Here is a 20,426-nt window from a genome sequence, read left to right as displayed (position 1 = left end):
GAATTCTCTATACACTACTAAAGTGTCTCTATTAACACATTTTTTAAAAATTCTGGATGTAAAACTAATATTTACCATTTTACACATTTAAATGAAAGTTTAGTAAAGTTAAATAACTTACTTCACTGTTACAGTGCTCCGAGTAGCTGGATTTGGGCCCAGATCTCCATGGCTCCAGGTCTTAAGCTCTTAAACAGCATGTTTTGATTGACCCACTGTGATATAACTGCACGTCAACCTTCCGTGCACATCTCTACCCCACTGCCTTAAACACATCTCCCCTTTCCTACCTCTACGTCTATGTTCTTCACCTCTGTAAAATTACATCACCATACCTCCTGTTACCCAGCCTAAAACTGTTCCCCATACACCCAATCATCTTCCAATTCCTAACAACTCTAACCTCACCATATATTTTCCATTTGTCTCCTGTGTTTTATTTTCACTGCCTCTACCTAAGTCAGGTTTCAATCACCACCTACCTTTAACCATTGTCATGGTCACCTGATTGATTTTTCTGCATGCAGAAATACTCCCCTCTCATTTATCCTTCTCACTGCTTTCAGGGTAATCTTTCTAAAACCCAAATTTGATTTTATGATTTATTTATTTAAAATAAAACATTAATAGTACCCACTTACTAGAGAATGAACTTTAAACTCCTTAGACCAGTACGGAAGTTTCTCAACTATTATTCCTATTCCTGCATGAAGTCTAGTCTTCAATGAAATATTCTCTGCATTTTTTCTTGCATTTTCCACTGCTTTAAATATTTCCTCTATCTAGAATTTTCAATTCTCTACCTAAATGTTACTCTCCAAATTCAATGATCCTTAACATGGTGTGGACACTGAAAGCTTTAAAAAACATAACATGTTCATTCTTCATCCCAGACAAATTGAACTGGAATTAATGGATACTTTCATGTTTAAAAATTACTGTTTGTGCTACTACTGGCCTATGTGGTTACTTTGTGCAAATGAAAGGAACCACTTCTTCAAAATACTTTGAAGTACCCTACAAGAAAATTGCCATTATATATGTACATATATTATATCATATATAATACATCACATATATATATAATATCACATATACAATGTGAATGGCACCATTTAGTATTGTTCAGTGTATACTGAGTCTTACCATATTCAGCAGGAGTCTTCCTTTAAGCACCTCCTGTCTGTGATTTCTTCTTCAATTCCCCTTAGCCAACAAAAGCTCTTCATGAACTGACCTCCCATAGTGTTATATATGAGACTTTAATTCCCTGTAAATTTAAATCTTATTTTATTATACTTAGCATACAAATTTATCTCTTTGATGGAATCGAGGGCTTATTCATTTAATTTAATCCATAGTCTCTAAATACTAACCAATTGTTTAATAAATGGATGTCATATGAATCATAGTTTTAGAAAGAAAGATCTCTGATTGGCAGATTTGGTCTTTTTTGTATTATACCTATTTCCAAAAGGTATTTAAAGCAACAATAAACAACAGAAAATTAATGAAGATGTGAGACAAATAAAAAAAATCGTGAAGGAGCGGAGATGAGTTTACCCCAAAACCTTAGCTGAGGAACATTAGTTCACTCAAGCCCAAGCTTGGTGTCTCCTGGCAGCCATGACCACTAGTGTACTGTTATGTGTTTTAAAACTCTCATCATAAAAGAAAACTTAGTAGTCCTTCAGAAGGCATCAAATTTCTTCATGAACCAAATTTTAAGATAACTTGATTACTAGATCTTTAAAAGAGATATACATTAAAATGGACAGTGTCATCAAAGAGTTCTAACAAAAGGCTCAGAAGTAGAAAATATCTTCAAAGGTTCAGAATCTAAAAGACCTCATATGGTTGGCCATTGACCTCTCCTCCATCTTTAACTCTTACTATGTTCTACTTCATTCACTCTGCTCACACCATACTGGCCTTTCTGGAACACGCCAAAATACATCCTACCTCTGGACCTTCCACCGGCTATTCCCTAGACCTGAAACCCTCTTCTCCCAGATATTTGTGTGTTGGTTCTGTTCCCCCTCTTTATTCAGCTTCTCTGCTCAAATGTTATCTCTCTAGTGTCCAATGTATTTAAAACAGCAATCTCTCATCATACTCTATCTTCTAACTCCACTTTGTTGCATTGATTATGCTACTTGATTTTATCATATATTTCTTTGGTATTTTTAAAATCTTTAATATATATTATATGAAGATGTAAAGTCCTTGGGGCCAGGGAATTTTCACTGTCTTGTTCACTGCCATATTCCACATTGCTTAGAAGAGTACCCAACACATAGAAGGCATACCAGAAATATTTGCTGACTAGTTGAATAAACTATTTTTATATATTTATTTATGTCATTAACCTGCAACTAAAATGTTTAAGATTTAACATGGAACCCTTAATTCCATGAAAGAATTTCTGTGGGGAATGGAAAGTCTTTAGTCCCACAAATAGCTTTCAGATTATTTGTTTTGATATAAGAAACAATGGGAATTAATGAAACAAAAAAATAGACCAAAACAAAACAAAAAACTATCATATTAATTTTCTATTGCTTCATAACAAACTTAGTGGCTTAAAGCAGCACCCATTTATTAGCTCACAGTTCTGTATGTAAAAAGTTTGAGCATAGAGGGCTGAATTCTCTTCTCACAGTTTCACCCAGTTTCTGCTGGGCTACTTTCTCATTTGAGGCTTGAGGTCATCTACACTCCTATGATTGCTGGAGAAAGTGAGTTCCTTGTGGTTGTAGGACTGAGATTCCTACTTCCTTGCTTGCTGTTGACTAGGTGTTGTCCACAGCTACTAGAGGCTGCCTTCAGGTCCTAGCTATATGTGATCCTCTCAAAACATGGCAGATGACTACTTGAAAGCCAGCAGGAGAGTCTCTCATACTGCATAATTTTAAGACATACGTTCTTATTCTAATGAAACTTTTGATCCTAAAATTCCAGTCATTATAGATACATTTTGTTATTTGATAGTCAACATTTAAATGTAATTTCAATCCATTTGCTCTTTTTAGAACAGCATTCTCAGACATGTTTGTGGGAAATAATGGAGAAGAACAGAGAGAACTAAGACTTCTACTATCTCTTGGCCAATCCATAGATCTATCCAGCCAAATATAACAGAAGAAACTAGAATGGTGCTGCTGACTTTGAGGTTTAGGCATGAGAAAATTAAGAAGATTATCTGAGTTTATGAAAAATATCTAGGTGATAATATCTAATTCCCTCCCTTAATTAGATGAATGATTATTGTTTATTAGATTGAATTTTATAAATTTTTTTAAAGTTTGGTACAATGTATTATAAAAGGTAGATGAGATGGAGGACTAAAAGATTAGTCTTAGTCTTTTAGTTTTCCATCTCATCTAGGAAAGTAATGGATGATATCAAAGAACAGTGGGAAAAAATGCAATTGAATTTGGATAAATGAGGATTACACAGAAGAAAGCTAGGAAGAAATACTAACTTCTAAGATTTGTGTCTTTCTCCTGAACATTTCAACACAGGTTGAAGCCAAGTGTATACCACATGCAGGCTGAAACTACACTCAAAGTAGAGCAAGAAAAGAATGGGATAAAAACTTTGCATAAGGACTACTGCATAGGTAGGTATATTACTGGAACTGTCATATCTATTAATTTTATAATTAACTTGTGCTCAAAGACTTTTGGTGGGATATCTTTCCTAAGGACCTATAGCTCATAAGTGGCAGTTTTAAAAATTCAAACCAGGTCTGTCTGGCTTTACAATCAATTTCTTCTCTATCAAATCTTGCTCTGCCCTCCTTCTAATTCATATATTTATTCATCTATTGACTTATTTATATATCACATTTCTAAGTGAATGTAAAGTATTAATTTGTTATATTCAGTTTTTAATTATTTTTATTTATCAACTAACATTTCTAAACCTTTTCAGACCTGTGACCCATTTTCATATAACTATAGCCTGTCATGTTAAAAAATTTTATTCATTTTTAATGACATGAAGTAAAGAGTCAGATTTCTAATTATATTAGGAAATTATTAAGGATTGTGTATTCTTTAATATAGCCATAATAGAAAACTAAATTTGATTTTTTCTACTAAAAAAGGAAATTTTCCCTCCAAATAAGTAATAAGAAGCTTAATTTGTTAATGCATAAACTAAAGTTTTAATGTATTGTGTTTCAGTACCAAATATATAGTGAAAGGTGACCTGAAATTTAACAATTTTTTGTCATCAAATATGGACAAAAATGTTTCATCATACTATTTTTTTATTTCTATTATTTAATTTCTTAATTAGGGGATAAGAAAGAAGGTTAGAGGCTGCTTTATGAAAACACTTCTACATCAATAACACTATTTGGATGTGACTTGCTTTTGTACCTAACAAGTAAAAGATTAAATATATGTGACACATATATTTTCTTTGGTTACTGATCTTGAATTTCCAGACACAACTCTTTCTTCTTTACTGAAATGTGAATTGCCTGAATGCACTTTTCAAACCTGATAAAGATGGTGTTGGTGCAAATTTGCAGATATACAAACTTCCTTACTTCTACTTTCACCTCTGGTTTTCAATACCCTTAGGTCTCTCAATGTCTTTAATCAATGATTTATAAAATAGTTTTTAAAATAAGAATAATGGCAGTTTAAAACTGAATAGAGTTTAAAGCTCTTCCTTTCAGCTGGCATTGTTCAGTTTTGATAAACTGAATGGGTATTCATTTGACAGTGTTTGAGACCTCAAATTGTTTTTTTTTCTTCTTTTAAACAGTTATATTTCAAATTGATTTTAAAATTGAAATTGAAATGGACAGATTTACCATCTTCATCATTGTTAATCCATGTATATTTTAAATCAGTGGTTGGAAAAACTGCTTTACAGTAATAGATAGGTAGCTAGTTTTACAATCATAAGATATGCATAACTAATTTGTTTTGAGACCTCAGAGAGAGATAAGGAAATGCAGAGATAGCAGGTTATTATGTTAAGCTTTGAAAAATGAGTAGGATTTGAACAAGTGGAAGAGGCAAAAAAAGGGCTTCTAGGTAGGGCACACAATGTTAAGAAAAATTCTGAGGTCCTTAAAGGTGTGGGGTGTGTGCAGAAAATAGATGGGCAATCAATTTGCCTGAAGTTCTGCCAACTCAAGAAGTAGGAGATAATTTTTAAATGGGGAAAAAAAGGAAAAGAAAGTCTGTATGTTTGCTGATCACAGAAGCAGTTCAATGCTTGGCCAAAGTATTCATTCAGGGACTGTGGAGATATCAAAGATTTATGAAGGAAGTTGGTAGAATTTAATCTCTGCATTATCTTGGCTCATATGTTCTCTTTGCTTTCCTTTTTTTTTTTTGCTTTGCTATTTTTAACTCCCATTATTCTCCTTGAAAATTATAAGTATCTCAGGACAGTAATAAAGAACATTAGAATGATATTCGAGATGCCTGTACTACCTTTTGCCCTGATATTGCTGTTATTATTATCCTAAATTTTGCGATCCATTACTCTCCATGATATTCTATTTCCTTAATCACATATTGGCATTCAAGTACCAAATTTCTGTTTTTTACCTTAGAACTCTAAGCATATAAATTGAATATTCTTTGCCACACCATTTTCTGAGTATTACCTACGTACATGTAAAGAGTATTTTTATTTTAGTAAATAGTTTATAACAACTTACTACTAGAGGGAGATAAGGGATAGCCAGGTGAAGTCTATGTACCTTATTACTGAGTTCAGGTCATATCACTGGTCCTGTCCATGATTCAGCTGGAGACTCAACAAGTAGCCAGAAATCACTCATAACTATAAGTGTATAAGAAAGAGAAACAGTTTTGCCATAAAGCCTAAAGACCTAATAATAATATTATATAAGAGGATGTTTTTATATTTTTGTATGAGGTAAAGGTCAAGTAACTGTTTAATAATTACATAACATATCACAATATTCTCTTTTATTAGATGATAATGAAAGCCTGTATGTTTGCTGATCATACTTGTTTATTATTGAATTTTGGCACTCCAGTAATACATTCCTGAAAGATGTAAGCTAAATTCAGTTTTAACTTTTGCCTGTTCATTTGTAGATAAGATACCTTTCAGGGTATATGACACCAATAACAGCTTTCTGTTCTTTATTTCATGTATCTCTGATGAGGTTTTTATTTTGCTTTTTTTCTAGAAGTTATTTGCTTTGTGTTTTTTTTGCCTTTTCATGTACAAATAGATAGATTGACTAACTTATACACAGTACTCAAAGGACACTGCTGTCTACAATTGCTGGTGGCTAAAATGGCATAATGAAGCAGTGATCATTCTTCCTGAACGGAGGCCATGTCAAATTATATTTGAAAGTCCACAGATATAAATGGGAAACTTTATGGAATGACTGTAGATTTACTACATGTCTGTTAGTCCAAAGAGACAAAATAAAAGGCCAAAGCATAGATGACTAACTAGGTCATCGTTTGAGCAAAGGTCAAAGGTCTGAAAACTAAATGGATCCACTGTAGCCATGGAACCGTGGAACCATTTTTTTGTGATCCTATCAGTCTTGTTAATGTATCCTTCCCATGATGGCTCATTCTGCTGTGCATTGGATGTGAATCACTAGTTTTTTAACCCTGGATCCCTGCAACTTTTCCTTGGGTGACTTTTTGTTCTGAGATACATCGTGACTCTGAAACTTGAGAATATTTTTTCTTTAATGTTCCTCCAAATAATATTTCAACAGCTAGCACAGAGAGTGGCAATACACTCAGTGGGGACCTACCATGCATTTTTCAGTGACTGAAGACACTAGAAATTATTGAATATAAACTTTATGTGATATGCCTGATGTAACTGCCACAAACCTTCCAGCAGGCAGATGTTAAGAAATTGTTGAACGTGCAATAATGTAATTTCTTTCCTTTCACTTCCAGTTTAAATGGTCTGATTTGTGTGTGGGGTGGAGGTGGGGGGGCAGTTAGGGGGTCTGAGGCTTTCATTGAGAACATAGGTTATTATTCCTGATGGAAAAAAAGCCCAGAAGAAAGCAAAGAGAATTTTGCTAAATCACTGCATCTAATCACTAGCATAGATTTCCACTCAGAAAATGGGAGAAATTAGTCTGCATCATTGGCATCTGAACTCTGCTGCTCAGCTCAGACAGCCTGTGAAACTCAGACCTGTTTGCTCCTTTCCAATCTGTGTTCATGACATTGCTCATTTCCAGTCTGTTTGCTCATTTCCAATCTGTGTTCATGACATTCTCTCATCCAGCTCTGAATACGTCTCTGATTTTAACTTTAAGCTTCATCACTGGATGTGGTGTTCATAGGTGCTTTGCCTGGAATATTGATCTCAGCTTTATCTTATGGTCTTTGCTTAGGCTCATGCCATTGGCAAATAGGGTTTGCCAGATTTCTGAGTGGGATATTTTCAATGAGGTTCTTGGACCTTGGAAAAATCAGTCTTCTTTCTCGACACTCGGATGGTGCTTCAAATGACCAGCTTGTGTACAGTTTGGGGGTTAAAAATAAAGTCTAGATAGGTCTCCTGAATTCATTTATCACCTATTATTAAAATGCATTTCAAAAGAGATATTTGAGTATTTAAAGGCGTTTTAAGAATCTGTTTATATACTGTGTATATGTCTATGAAGTTACTTGATAGCAAAATAAATCCAATCAGTTTCCTCTGAGTTGTGAATTGGCATGTATGCAAAACAAACAAAATTTAATGACTGTTTTTTCCTAGTGACGTGATTCCTTATCACAATTTCAATGAGACTTTAAGTTAGCCTTCATCCATAAAATATAGCATCTACTTTAAAAAAAAAAAAAAGATACTGCCTTGTCATTTTTTTCTTTTGGAAATATCCTGTTTCTAAATCTAACAGGTTCTTAAGAAGTAATGTAGTTTTTTAGGCAAAAACATTATGTAACCACTTGCAATGAGATTAGATATAATTCAGCACTCAACCATTCAACACATTTGAAAATCAAATGACAACCTGGTTGCGATTCATTTACATCTTCTGTAGAAGACTTTTGAAAAGCTGGGAAAAAAAACCTGGAATATATATTTTTCAATGCTATGTTTCTTTTATTGTCAAAGGAAACAAAAGTGCTTTTCATTAATGGGATCCCTTGAAAATTAAACAGTTCTGAATCAGGAGATCTGGGAGTGCTTATTATGGGAGTATGATTCTCCAACTTTGAGATGTGTGAGCATAGGCTGCTTACCCTCTCTAAATGTTAATTTTAGCAATTGTAAAATGCGGAGAAAGATAATAACTTACAGGACCTGAGGAACTTGGTTTTGTAGTAGCCAGTATAATCCTGAATGCCTTTTGATGGTGCATATATTCTATTTGATCACATGGAACAAAAGTTACATCAAAAGAAGCATAGTGAACGACATTGTCAGTATTTTGTTTTTCCCACTAAATGATATATAATATAAAATTTAATGATACAATGAGAATATTAAGCCATGGAAATAATCATATTCTAAAAGAAAATTATTAAAAGTTTATCTGAATATTAAAGTAACCTAAGAAAGCAGATTGGAATGTTTCCCCATAAGGTTTTTTTTTTTTCCTTCTACATTAAGATCACAGTTAAACAAGTTGTGAGAATGTTTTTTTCTTAGCTTCATCTGGTATATCCATACACTGTGCTCGTTTCCTTTTTTTTCCCTTCCTTTTCCACCACATTTTTCTCTTAGAGCTTCCTTCCTTGTCCCTGAGACACTATTCCAAGCTTCCAGCTCAAGGACTCTACACTGTAATGTCTCTAAAACAACCTCGTGGAAGATGTATATTATAAGAAAAACAAGGGAAGCAACTAAGAAGCCCTACCCTGATCTAGAGGAAACATCTGGTCCCTAACGTTAGTGATATGTTAAAAAAGAAATGCAGACCTGTATAATTTTAAATGTAAGTTAACAACAATGACCACAACATAGAAGTTGGTGAATTTAGCAGTTAAGATTCCAAGGCCTGTTGACCAAGATTTAAGTGACACCACTCCATCAAGGAAACTTAGAAACGATTAGAGACTGATAGTCTTTCACATAAAAACTTGATTGCACACAAACTTCTTAAAGCAGAAAATCCTTGCGGTTTTTGATAGACAGAGGTAGCACTGTTAGGTCTGTGAGTCTTTCTCTAAACTTCTCTCTTCCTGTAAAGTTAAACATCAATTTCATACTCATCTGGTTCCCATACACAATATCTGAAAATCACTTCTATTATGGTTTTCTTTGTCTTTTAACTTTCTCTTGAACTTTTCAAAAGTGGAAATAAGGGTATAACGACCTTGTATGACCATCCCCCAGCTTCAGTGTTTATCAACATTTCACCATTTGGACAGCAAATAATTTTGGATCTTCAGTCCTAAAGGCCTTGACGAAAACAAAGGGAAACATGGAGGACTCGTACAAAATAAATGGTTATGTAAATACTGGGAGTTGGAAGCTAAGTCAGAGATTAGATTAAAGTCACAAAGACCAAGGTCTGGAGTCACCAGGAAAAAACAGTTATGAACTGTAATGTTGGTTTTGTATGCATGCCAATCCACAAGCCAGAAGACACTGTAGATCTATTTCACAATAGTATGCTATAGTGTTAAGAAATCTGTAGGATCAGAGAGATGATATAAATCACTGAACCTAAAAATGGCAACTCTACTTTTCTTGATGATACTTCAAATGAGAATTCTAGTCCACTGCCTTCATGTCACCTAGGGGTTTGTCACATTGTAATACAAATTCCCTTGGAGGTTTGGTTCAGTTTTTTTTGCCAGCATTAGTGAGTTTACCCTTGTTTAGCACAGAGCCTGTCACCCTGAAAGCTTTCCATGAAAATTTACTGCACAAATTAGTTCAATGAGCCATGTAAGAAAACGTGTTGCTGGGTACCAGAATAGGCAATTGAGAGATTAATGTGCTACCAAGGTGACAAGAGCCATTAAAGGGAAGGCTGGTCATACTCTGAGGACAAAAGTCACCCACTTTACATTTTTGAGCCATGTCAGCACTGGCTCTATGAGTGAACTAGCTGAGCTCACCCAATGACATTAGCAAACCTTCCCACACTCCAATGAGCGTTATAGAAGCGCTAAGAACAAAAGGTGTATGTGACCAGTGACTCTCCATCTTCCTTTTCTCCTACCTAAAGCCAGCCTCCCTTCCCCATCTTTGAAAATCTTTCCAGACCATACAACTAAATCAGATTTCTAGATCCCCTTCCTCCTTTTCCCATGCTGAGGATTTCATTCCCAACTTCACAGGAAGAAACTAGAGAAAATCAGTAACTTGCACAACAATCTAATGTGTAAGGAGCTTGCAAATATCCTGAGGAGAGTCTCAACACTTGTGTCACTTGTCTTGAATCACTGATCAACACTTAGATATCCTCTAGAAACTATAAGAAGAAGCATTTAGATATGGTACATAAAAATTAGAAAAGATATTATATCCCTACATTACGTGAGGTATCTCAGTGTATGCCTTTGAATGATTTCATGGAGTCAATGAAGATTATTGCCATCATCTAACTTTCCATTCATCATTCTATGAATTCACAAACTTTCTTTTGCAGTTCTTTGAATAACTACCTTACAAACAGCATGACACATATGCTTTTCTATCGTGGTTTCCCTCAGGAAGGACAGTTAGGTTATCTGTTCTGGTGGCTTAAAATTTTTTTTTAATGTATTTATACAACTGCAATGTAAGAGAATGATCAAGATGTATTATCAAAGCAACTTCTTTTTTCTTTCACCAAGAACCTAGGTCCTAGATAAACCTTCACATTATTTAGTTTATCAGTAGGCTTGATGTTTTTCTGTATTTCTTATGAGATGTAAGAGTTTCCTTTTCAAGAAAATTTTTCACATTTAGTCAGGTAATAGAAACTTCTAGTAATTTTGCATCATGGCTTAAAAAATATGTTTTTAAAAGACACAAATGAAATATGTTCAGGGAATATTACTAATGTCTTCATTTGTTTGTTGCTGCCCCCAGCCGTGTTATAAAACACAAATAAAGAATAAGTTGCTTATGGCAATAATAAAGCCAAAAGGAATTCTGTATAAACACCAGCTGGTTTTCCTTGGGGAAGAATTACATTTGGCTGAACATTTCGCTTCCCATGAGACTGGACAAAATACTGTCAGGAAGCAGAGAAACTTTATGAGCCCCTCTATTCAAAGAGATTTTTTCTTCTGATGAACTCCTGGAGAATTTACTGTCAGTGACACTCATTTGAAAATTAATGAATGCTGTTTTGTGTTATTAATTATCATTATCCACTAAATTAGAAGCCTCTGGAAGGAAGTGATTGTGGCTTCATAGTCGTCACTGTGTCTAGAACATAGTGGATGCTCAATAATATTTTTGAATACATGGATTCATCAATACTTTAAGGGAATAATCAATTAGCAATCAATACTTTTGAATCCTGATCCTCTGTTCTATCAGAATCCTGTACAGTGGGTCTCCCTCATGTATAAGGATTTCCTATTGCACAATCAAGCAATTTTAAAGTTTAGCTTTAAGATCAAGCTAAATGATCTCTCCCCTTGGATCTCAGAATTCTCTCCAATGTCAAGCCATTCTTAGTGACTTCTTATGTTTGCACTTTGCAGAGTAAGGCTGAATTTTAAGAAAAACTCTTCTGATGACTTGTGCCCATAAAATCCAGGCTGGCTGCCACATATACGTAAAGCAATTTATTCATGGTGAATGCATATTAATAGTGCAAACTCAAGTCACACATATGGCAGGGGAGGAAACTTAAATGCCTTCCTCAAGGTTCCACAGCTATGAGTGGACAACTCCATCACAAACTCCTGGTCTCTACACTACGCTGAGTTTATGTATCAAGGTATAACTTAGGACTGATGTTCCTTCAATGTGCAGTTTATAACTACTCTTTTACCACTCCTACCCCTGCTGCTACACCCCACCTTTAAGTTACTTAGCAATCACAGAACTAACTCATTAACCATCTCATTTAAGCCTCATGAAGTCTCCTTTGAAAAGAACACTATAGTGCAGGTAATCTATGAGATGAGGAAACTATCCTATATATTAGCCAGACACTGCTCATTACCATTGCTATTAGAAGAGCTACTCATTAGGTGTCAAAATCTAGTTTGATAATAACATCCTTCCTTATCCTGGTAGTCAGTTCTTATTGTCTTTACCCTTACAACTACAGTTCTGAAACAGGAAATGAATTTTTAATGGATCACCCATGAATCTATGTTTTCCAAACACTGTCACTTGGGCGATTTCCCAATACTCAGCTGCCCCAACCCACCTTCTTTTAAAACCAAGGACCACTTTTCCTCAGCTATGAGCAAGAGCTATGAATCCTGGGCCCTTGAAGGTTAGATTGTGGGTTACATGGATTCTAAATTTGGCCTTGGATTTATCACTATATAAATTTGAAATTGAGATGTGTGAAGGGCCTGAAATCAGAATCAAGGGTGTTTTTTGTTTTTTTGTCTTGTTTTGTTTTGTTTGTTTTACTATGCTCTATAGATATTTGCTAGGATAATATCTAGGAATAGTGGTCAAAATGAACCATAATAACAGATATTTAGAACATCAGAAAATATTCCAATCAGAAAAAAAAAAATGAATCCAATGGACGCAAAGCCTAAATGAATGAGAACTAAGTTGTCATGATAAATTTAGTTAAGTAAGACTACTGTATTTCTATCATTTCTTTCAAATCCTAATTAGTAACACTGGATTTCTTAATTTTTTGATACTTTACAGTAATTGATCTTCATTAAGTGCTACTCTTAAGCAATAAGAAATAGGCTTTTCATTGGAAGAAAATATACAAAACCTTTAGAGTGGTCACCTTTAGTTAGTGGAACAAATAATAGATATATATGTTTTTCATTTTTAAGTATTTCCCTAATTACATTAAAAAATAAAAAATATGAAAAGACAGTATGAATGCTATGGTTTAAATATTTTTCCAAGGAAATGTCACTTTATGCTACCTGTCAGAATTACACTTATATTCTTAGTTTATGTAAGAGTCTAAGAAATAAAAATATAAATGTTTATTTACTTGTAGTAGAATAAGAAATAGAACCAACAGTGCCTCATAAACAATATTCTATGGTTTTTTTATAACTACTTTATGAGTATTAATTCAGTGTAAAATTAGTATTCATTCAGTTTGGGGAAGTTGATCATGCAAGTGAAGATTCCTTAAGGACTTTCACAAGAAATAGCATGTCAAATCACTTCATAGCCTGTGTACCCTTTTTTCTATCTTGTACCTTCTTCTCCAAAATCATCTACCTCCTCCAAGATATATACAGCATTGGGGAAAAAAAAAAATCAGTTTTAAGTCCAAGAACTTTGATTGAAAGAGCTGGGAGAATGACTTAAGAACAATTGTCTTCCACCTGGGAGATCTTGTAAATAAAAAGGGAATACATTTCCTCCCCAGAGAAATCAAGCTGTAAATACACAGAATGAGCTCAGATCCTAAATTATCTGACATCCAGACATCTCTTACACACCTGCTCCCAGAACGTTTCTTTCTGTAATGTTAAAACTATTTAGAAAATCTCGGGTACAGGTAAGTGGTGACATTAAGGTTTCCGAGAGCAAAGTTTGAACAAGATGATTTGAAAAAATATCATCTTAAGGCTCTTTTACAGGAACACGTAGAGATGTTAGTGTCTTCACCAGGCATCCCTTACCACAACCATTTTCTAATCTTTACTGTATATAAAACTACAGTGTATTGGTTATCCATTTTTTGCCAACTATGCAAGAGCATTAGAAAACAATCATTTGAGGGTAAGCAGAAAACGATAGTGCCTAAAATGGGGAAAATGCGCTATGAAGTGAAGTCCGTTTCCTTTCAGATTTTGAAAACAAATGACATTTCAGAGATTGCATTAAAATACATTCTAAAACTTTTCTTATTTCTCCTATAATCCCTTGGAACAAAATCTGTAACAAATTTCAGAGAAAAATGAAGTACAAACAGTATTAGTGAGTGATCCCGGCCTCTACCATAGCTTTGCGTGTCCCAGCTATACTAGGGAGATCACAAGCTCTGGGCCACAAAAGGAAATGTCTATTTCTTGGCTTTGATCATCGATCAAGTGGTCTAATAACTCTTCTCACAGTTAGATTCTGGATTTTATTTCCACCTTTCTCTATCAGTAAGCTCTCTGACAGCATGGCCGCAGAAGGAGCCGACAGCCTCTCCTGCTTCTAGTGCATTGTGGTAGCAGTTCTCTGGTTTTCTCCTTTCCCCTTTCACTCTGTCTTACTTCTTTGGCTTGCCCTGCTCACTTTGTCCCATGTCACAGTATCTGATTACATGATCCAGGCACTTATGCAATGTGCTGGCACGCCTCCTGAAGCCCTGGCACCTTGGCCAACATGCTTATGGCAGAGATTATCATGGGAACCTCTGACTGGGTCTACTTAAAATATGATGAAACATATTCAATATCAAGGCCAAGGGGCAAAAGGTGCTTGGGAAATAGGGGAAAACGGAGAAAAATGGAGAACATTACTGCAATAAGCGAAGTGAAAAAGAAATCGTACATTTATTCTAGAAACACTTATTTAGTACATTCTACATTCCAGGCATGGAAGATGCAATATTTATATTCCAGGCCCTTAAGAAGTTCAAAGTCTGGTAAGGAAGACAGGCATAGTATATACTGTGGCTCCCTGGTTCTTGAATAATTGAGTCCATAATTTTGTCTTCATAAATCCTTTTAGGGATTAGATTTTTTAACCACAAAAATCGCTTTGAATGAACTAAAATCCCCAAACTTGTTTTCTTCTAATTGGGCCTTGGGCAGCTGCTACTGATATCCCCTGATACATTATTGTACCTAATATAAGAATACTGATTATCTATTTGCACCAGACACGAAGGTGCTTACATAGGCCACTTCATCTAGAAAACTTGATATTATCCACTGAATGCCATTCAAAGCCTAAATGAGTGTTTCTTGTGGCCTCTTGTGGTGGGGGTCAGTGTTAGACGCACACATGGGACAGCAAGCCTAAAGACTGCTATTTACCAGTCTGATCTCCCTTCCTCTTTGACATGTCCCATCTAGGAACTTATAGCTTCATTGGCATCCAAATGTTTTTATTTTTTTAAATTTTTATTTATTTATTTTACTTATTTATTTTTGGCTGCACTGGGTCTTCGTTGCTGCGCACGGGCTTCCTCTAGTTGCCGCGAGCGGGGGCTACTCTTCGTTGCGGTGCAGGGCTTCTGATTGCAGTGGCTTCTCTTGTTGCGGAGCACGGGCTCTAGGCGCATAGGCTTCAGTTGTCATGGCACGAGGGCTCAGTGGTTGTGGCTCGTGGGCTCTAGAGTGCAGGATCAGTTCCTGTGGTGCAGGGGCTTAGTTGCTCTGCGTCATGTGGGATCTTCCCGGACCAGGGCTTGAACCCGTGTTCCCTTCCTTGGCAGGCAGATTCTTAACCACTGCACCACCAGGGAAGCCCTCCAAATGGTTTATACTCTCTATTTTAACTCCGAATTATGTCATCAGTACTGAGTGTATCTAGAGTATTCTTATTCTTGGGCTTTTTTTTCTTTTTTATGATAAAAATTTTAAAAATGGGGATTGGTGCCTTCATCAGCATTACTGTGGCAATTGGGAAATATGTAAGTATCTAGACTTGACCATTAACCAACATCTCTAGAATTGTTCTGATCCAACCAACCACACTATTCTGTCCATATTCTAACCTCGTTTGACTTGGTTCCTCAACTCCAAATTCTTTTCTTAAGAGCACTAGCCTTATTCTTCAGTCAGACACACACAAATACCTTGGCCTTGTAAATCACCTTGGCTGATTTTCTGTTATTTGCCCTCTGGCACCAAGCACAGTGGTGTGAAAGACACTCTTAAAACTCTCTGCACTCTCCCTTCAGACCTGAGAAGCTGGGTCCTTGCGTGATCAGCCTTCCCACTAGGTCAGGAAACAAGATATTCTCTTTTCCTGCCCTTCTCAAAGAGGAAACAACCCCAAGAGCAACTGCAAGGAGTTTTTGCAAGCATACGCAACTCTTTGTGGGAAAGAAGAACATTTCAGGGTGAACCACACCCACCCAAGAAAACAACACTCAACTGTTATTGATGGAATAAAGTCATAATACTGTTTTGAGCAACTGACATTTTCCAGTAAGCTAGAGTGAGACCACTCTACTCCTAAGCAATTATGCTCCATAAATTCTCATTCTTCTCTCACCCTTGAAAGTCTGATCCTCAAATGTGTGAGATAAAGAGGCCAAACTAACTTAATCTAGGAAAACATCAGCAGGAGATCTTGATACAGGTATGGTGGAAGAAGAGTGATGATTAGGAAGATGACACTATATTGGTGGAGATAAGATTCAATGTTATAATTGCCAGTAATCAATATAAACTTTATATAACTGCCTTTAGGTCAGATGTGCTTATGTTTAGGACAAACACGAGTGAGAATAAGTGGGGTCCTAGAACCCTTCTAAGACTGAAACCCTGGGTAGGATGGAGCTGGTGGTGGGAGAAGGAAGATTAAGAAAAGTGAGCTCCTGAAAGGGGTTGTCAAACATTATCCTGGCACCCAAGCTCACCTTCCTAGTTCTTGAGATGTCGACAGGCACTGTTTTGTGTACATGTCACACTATGGGGTAACATCTCCATACAGGATGACATGTACATGTTTCAGCTTTCTGGTGGTGGTAGAGATGGTGACCGTGATAATGGTATGTGGTCACACAGGAATGGGAAACAAGTGTTCTTTGAGAGGACACAAAGGTTTACTAGTGGTACAAAGTGACTAGATAAATTATTGAGTTACGTATATGTGACTGACCTCCATTTTTTTCCTTCCTTTATTTCTAAGCATATTGCTGTGCAATTTGAATGTTCTTACCAGAAAGATTTTTGTAGAGCAGAAAATAGAACTCACTTGAAGTTAACTCCATGTAACAGCTTTTTAAGTGTTCAAACACATTTGAAGAGATTATGCTTGATATCATGGAGAAGAAGTGATTTTGGTAGAGGGTGGATGGGCAGGACTCTAAAAGGCAAAAAAAAAAAAAGAGGACTTTTCTCCATTTTCATTACCATACCCCAGGGGGAGTGGTAGGATTTCAATGGCTGTAAGCTGAGCCTGGAGAAGCATCTCCTAGCATCTCCAGGACTCCCACTTTCCATAAAGGTTTTTTGTACCCAAAACATAACACAGAAACAACAGAGTCCCAGAAACCCAGGGTACCATGAAGACTTGGTCATTGGACATTTTAGTAATAATCAGTGAGAACAAAGTACATGAACAGCCTCTGAGGGTTTCATGCAGATTAACCTTCTAGAATTTATCCATGACCTTGACAGGAAGAAAGAGAATCTCCAAAGTAAACAGAGACTGAATTCCCCCAGTTGATTGGGTTCTCAGAACCTAATTTGAGTTTATAAGAAGAAGGCATAGGTATATGACATATTTCTCACTCTTCAGCTTGTGGCTCTTAAAGCCATATCCACTACAAACCATACCTACAAATATTGAAGGTGACTTCCCCGAGCCCTATTTCTGATAACTCCTACCGTGTGGTTTGGTGATAAGAATTCACTAAGTGAACTTGCCAGGGAGTGACAGAACATTCACCAGTCACTCATAAACTTAAATACTTCTGCTTTCTTACCCCTTTGAACTCAGTTCCTTTCCTTAGAGAAATAAAGGCTTCCGTTCACATTAGTCATTGGCCCTGGCTCTTGATGACGGGGTCCCAGCTCCTCAACTTCATGTTTCTAAGAAAAACTCCTCTTCTTTACCCTTTCCTGAATTTTACTATTTTCTTCCGTCTCCACCTTGTTCTGTCCTTTATACAATTTTTGACAGCCTAATCTAATCTGCTGCCAGGATTTTCATTTACATATCTTGATTTATACCTACAGAGAACACTGTAACTCTAATCTACAATTTCTCCAGTCTTTTCTAGTGTTTTGCTCTTGTCTCAGTCTGATCTCCTTGATACTGACCTACAGCATATACTGTCTTCTTTTCTAAACTTGGAAACTACAACTAAACACCAACTCTTCCTAACATCCTCATACTGCCTATTCCTCAGTGTGACACGAGGATGTTTTCAACTTAATAGGTGACTCTATAAAACCAAAACACTTTAAAGATATAAAAATAAAGGTGGCATTTGTTTTTATTGATTTTCCCCCTTTTTTCTTGTTTTGTTTGTTTGTTTTATTTGTTTTAAAGCAAAGTGCATGCCTCTAATCATGTGTAGCCAATCACATCTATTTCTGCCTACTAATAAGCTCCTGGTAGAGATCAAATTGATTTAAATCACCAATGTTTTGTTATTTCTAAAAAAATTTAAATGACATTAAAACGTTAGTGGGGCTTCCCTAGTGGTGCAGTGGTTGAGAATCTGCCTGCCAATGCAGGGGACACGGGTTTGAGCCCTGGTCTGGGAAGATCCCACATGCCGCAGAGCAACTGGGCCCGTGAACTACAACTACTGAGCCTGCACGTCTGGAGCCTGTGCTCCGCAAGAAGAGAGGCTGCGATAGTGAGAGGCCCACGCACCGCGATGAAGAATGGCCCCCGCTTGCCACAACTGGAGAAAGCCCTCGCACAGAAACGAAGACCCAATACAGCCATAAATAAATAAAATAAAAAATTTAAAAAAAAAGGCCAACTTGACCTAGTTTAAAAAAAAACAACAAAACTTTAGTGAACAGAAAATTAATGAATTGTAAAGGAATTCCTTTATGGCCCCTATTAACCATATTCATTGTCCCACCTTTGCAGTTTGGCTTCTACATTAAGTGAAATTTGAAGAACATAAAGTAGTTCAAGAGAAAGACCTAAAAATGACTAGAAGACTAGTGGTATAAAGAGAATCAAAAAAAAAAAAAGTTGGAATAAAGAACTAATATGAATATAGTACAAAAGACCATATAGTTAAGTGGAAGCCATCAATGAACATATGATTTGTTAATCTAAAAAACAAATAGATTTGTTTTACCTTTAAACATTGGTAAGCAACACTATGAAGCACTGAACATGGTTTTTAAAAATTTTTAGGTTTTTTTTTTTTCATTTCAAAGAAAATCATCTGCCTTAATAAATCATCACAATCCAATAGGCAAATAAACTCAAAGGTCAGCAAGAAAGGACGTTCTACTAGTTAACTATTGCCTGCACACCAAAACAGTGTTCTTGAAACAGTTATTCAGAACTAAACCCATCTTCCAGTAATACTAAAGTGTGACTGTATGTTTAGTGATGACTCATCTACTCTTTTATGGAAAGCCAGTATTATTGATATGACATAAAACATATGGTATGACAAGAACAACAGCATTTTAGAGATCATGTACACCATTCTTTTCAGCTTACAAACAAAGCAAATGGAATACCCTAGGATTCAGTGACTTGCATAAATACATATTGTTATTTAATAGAGTTGGAGGTGTCCTCATTTCTAATATAGTGTCCAATTGCTATGTAGGACACTGATAGATTCAAGGAGCCTATGTGGAATAGATAGAAAACCACAAACACTAGCAAGGTGACCATCATAAATAAAATTTGAATGCATTTAAAAGTTTTTTAATTTACTGTCATTTGAAAAATTATTCAAAGAGCTCATCAGCCTAGAAATGTCTTGAAGCCAATAACTTATAATAATTTTTAGATTGTTTCATAAAAATGTCATAGGGCATAGCTTCCAAGTAAGATTTGCCATTGAATTCAGAAAATATTATTCTTTCTTTTTTTTTTTTTAACACCGTTATTTTTGCCAAGCACTCTAGTCAGCACTGGGGATAAAATGGCAAGGCAGACATGTTTCCTGCCCTGTAATTGCTTAAAGACTAGTGGGGATTTGAAGCAATTAAACAAGCAATTAGAATCAATGTAAAAACCTTTTTGTTTTAATTGAAATATAGTTAACTTACAGTATAATATTAGTTTCAGGTGTATAACATAGAGATTCAATAATTTTATAGCTTATACTCCATATAAATTAGTATAAAATGTTGGCTATACTCCCTGGGCTGTACATTACATGCTTATATTTTATTTATTTTATACCTAGTAGTTTGTAACTCTTAATCCTCTTCACCTATCTTACCCCTCCCCTGCCTCCCCACTGGTAACCACTAGTTTGTTCTCTGTATCTGTGGGTCTGTTTTGTTTTATTATATTCGTTTTTTGTTTTATGTTTTAGATTCCACATATATGTTAAAAAGTATTCAGTATTTGTCTTTTTCTGTCTGACTTATTTCACTGAACATAATATCCCCCAGGTCCATCCATGTTGTTGCAAATGGCAAAATTTCATTCTTTTTATGGCTGAGTAATATTCCATTGTGTATATATACCACATCTTCTTTATC

At 35.6% G+C, this 20,426-nt stretch overlaps 1 protein-coding gene and 1 pseudogene across 3 annotated transcripts in view; one reads left to right on the top strand and one right to left on the bottom strand.

The window, feature by feature from the left end:
- The window catches only part of LOC309666231 (platelet glycoprotein 4), a 111,964-nt gene that overhangs the window by 84,878 nt on the left and 6,660 nt on the right, over positions 1 to 20,426 (bottom strand). The window contains exon 1 of one of the 2 annotated variants that reach the window (XM_082473588.1): positions 1,147 to 1,247. The exons of the other annotated variant lie outside the window; for it this stretch is intronic. The gene's annotated coding sequence lies outside the window, so the exon portion shown is untranslated. Of the gene's footprint in view, positions 1 to 1,146; positions 1,248 to 20,426 lie in introns of those variants that run through there. 2 annotated transcript variants of the gene reach the window in all.
- LOC309666212 (cullin-1 pseudogene) overlaps positions 15,292 to 20,426 on the top strand; it is a 334,922-nt pseudogene continuing 329,787 nt past the window's right edge. The window contains exon 1 of the transcript XR_014268461.1: positions 15,292 to 15,367. The product of XR_014268461.1 is annotated as a cullin-1 pseudogene (transcript). The remainder of the gene's footprint in view (positions 15,368 to 20,426) is intronic.

Source organism: Balaenoptera physalus (genome assembly GCF_965194825.1).
Source record: "Balaenoptera physalus genome assembly, chromosome: 8".
Lineage (NCBI taxonomy): Eukaryota > Metazoa > Chordata > Mammalia > Artiodactyla > Balaenopteridae > Balaenoptera > Balaenoptera physalus.
Note: the sequence above shows the minus strand (reverse complement) of the source record. Positions and strands in the feature narration are given on the sequence as shown.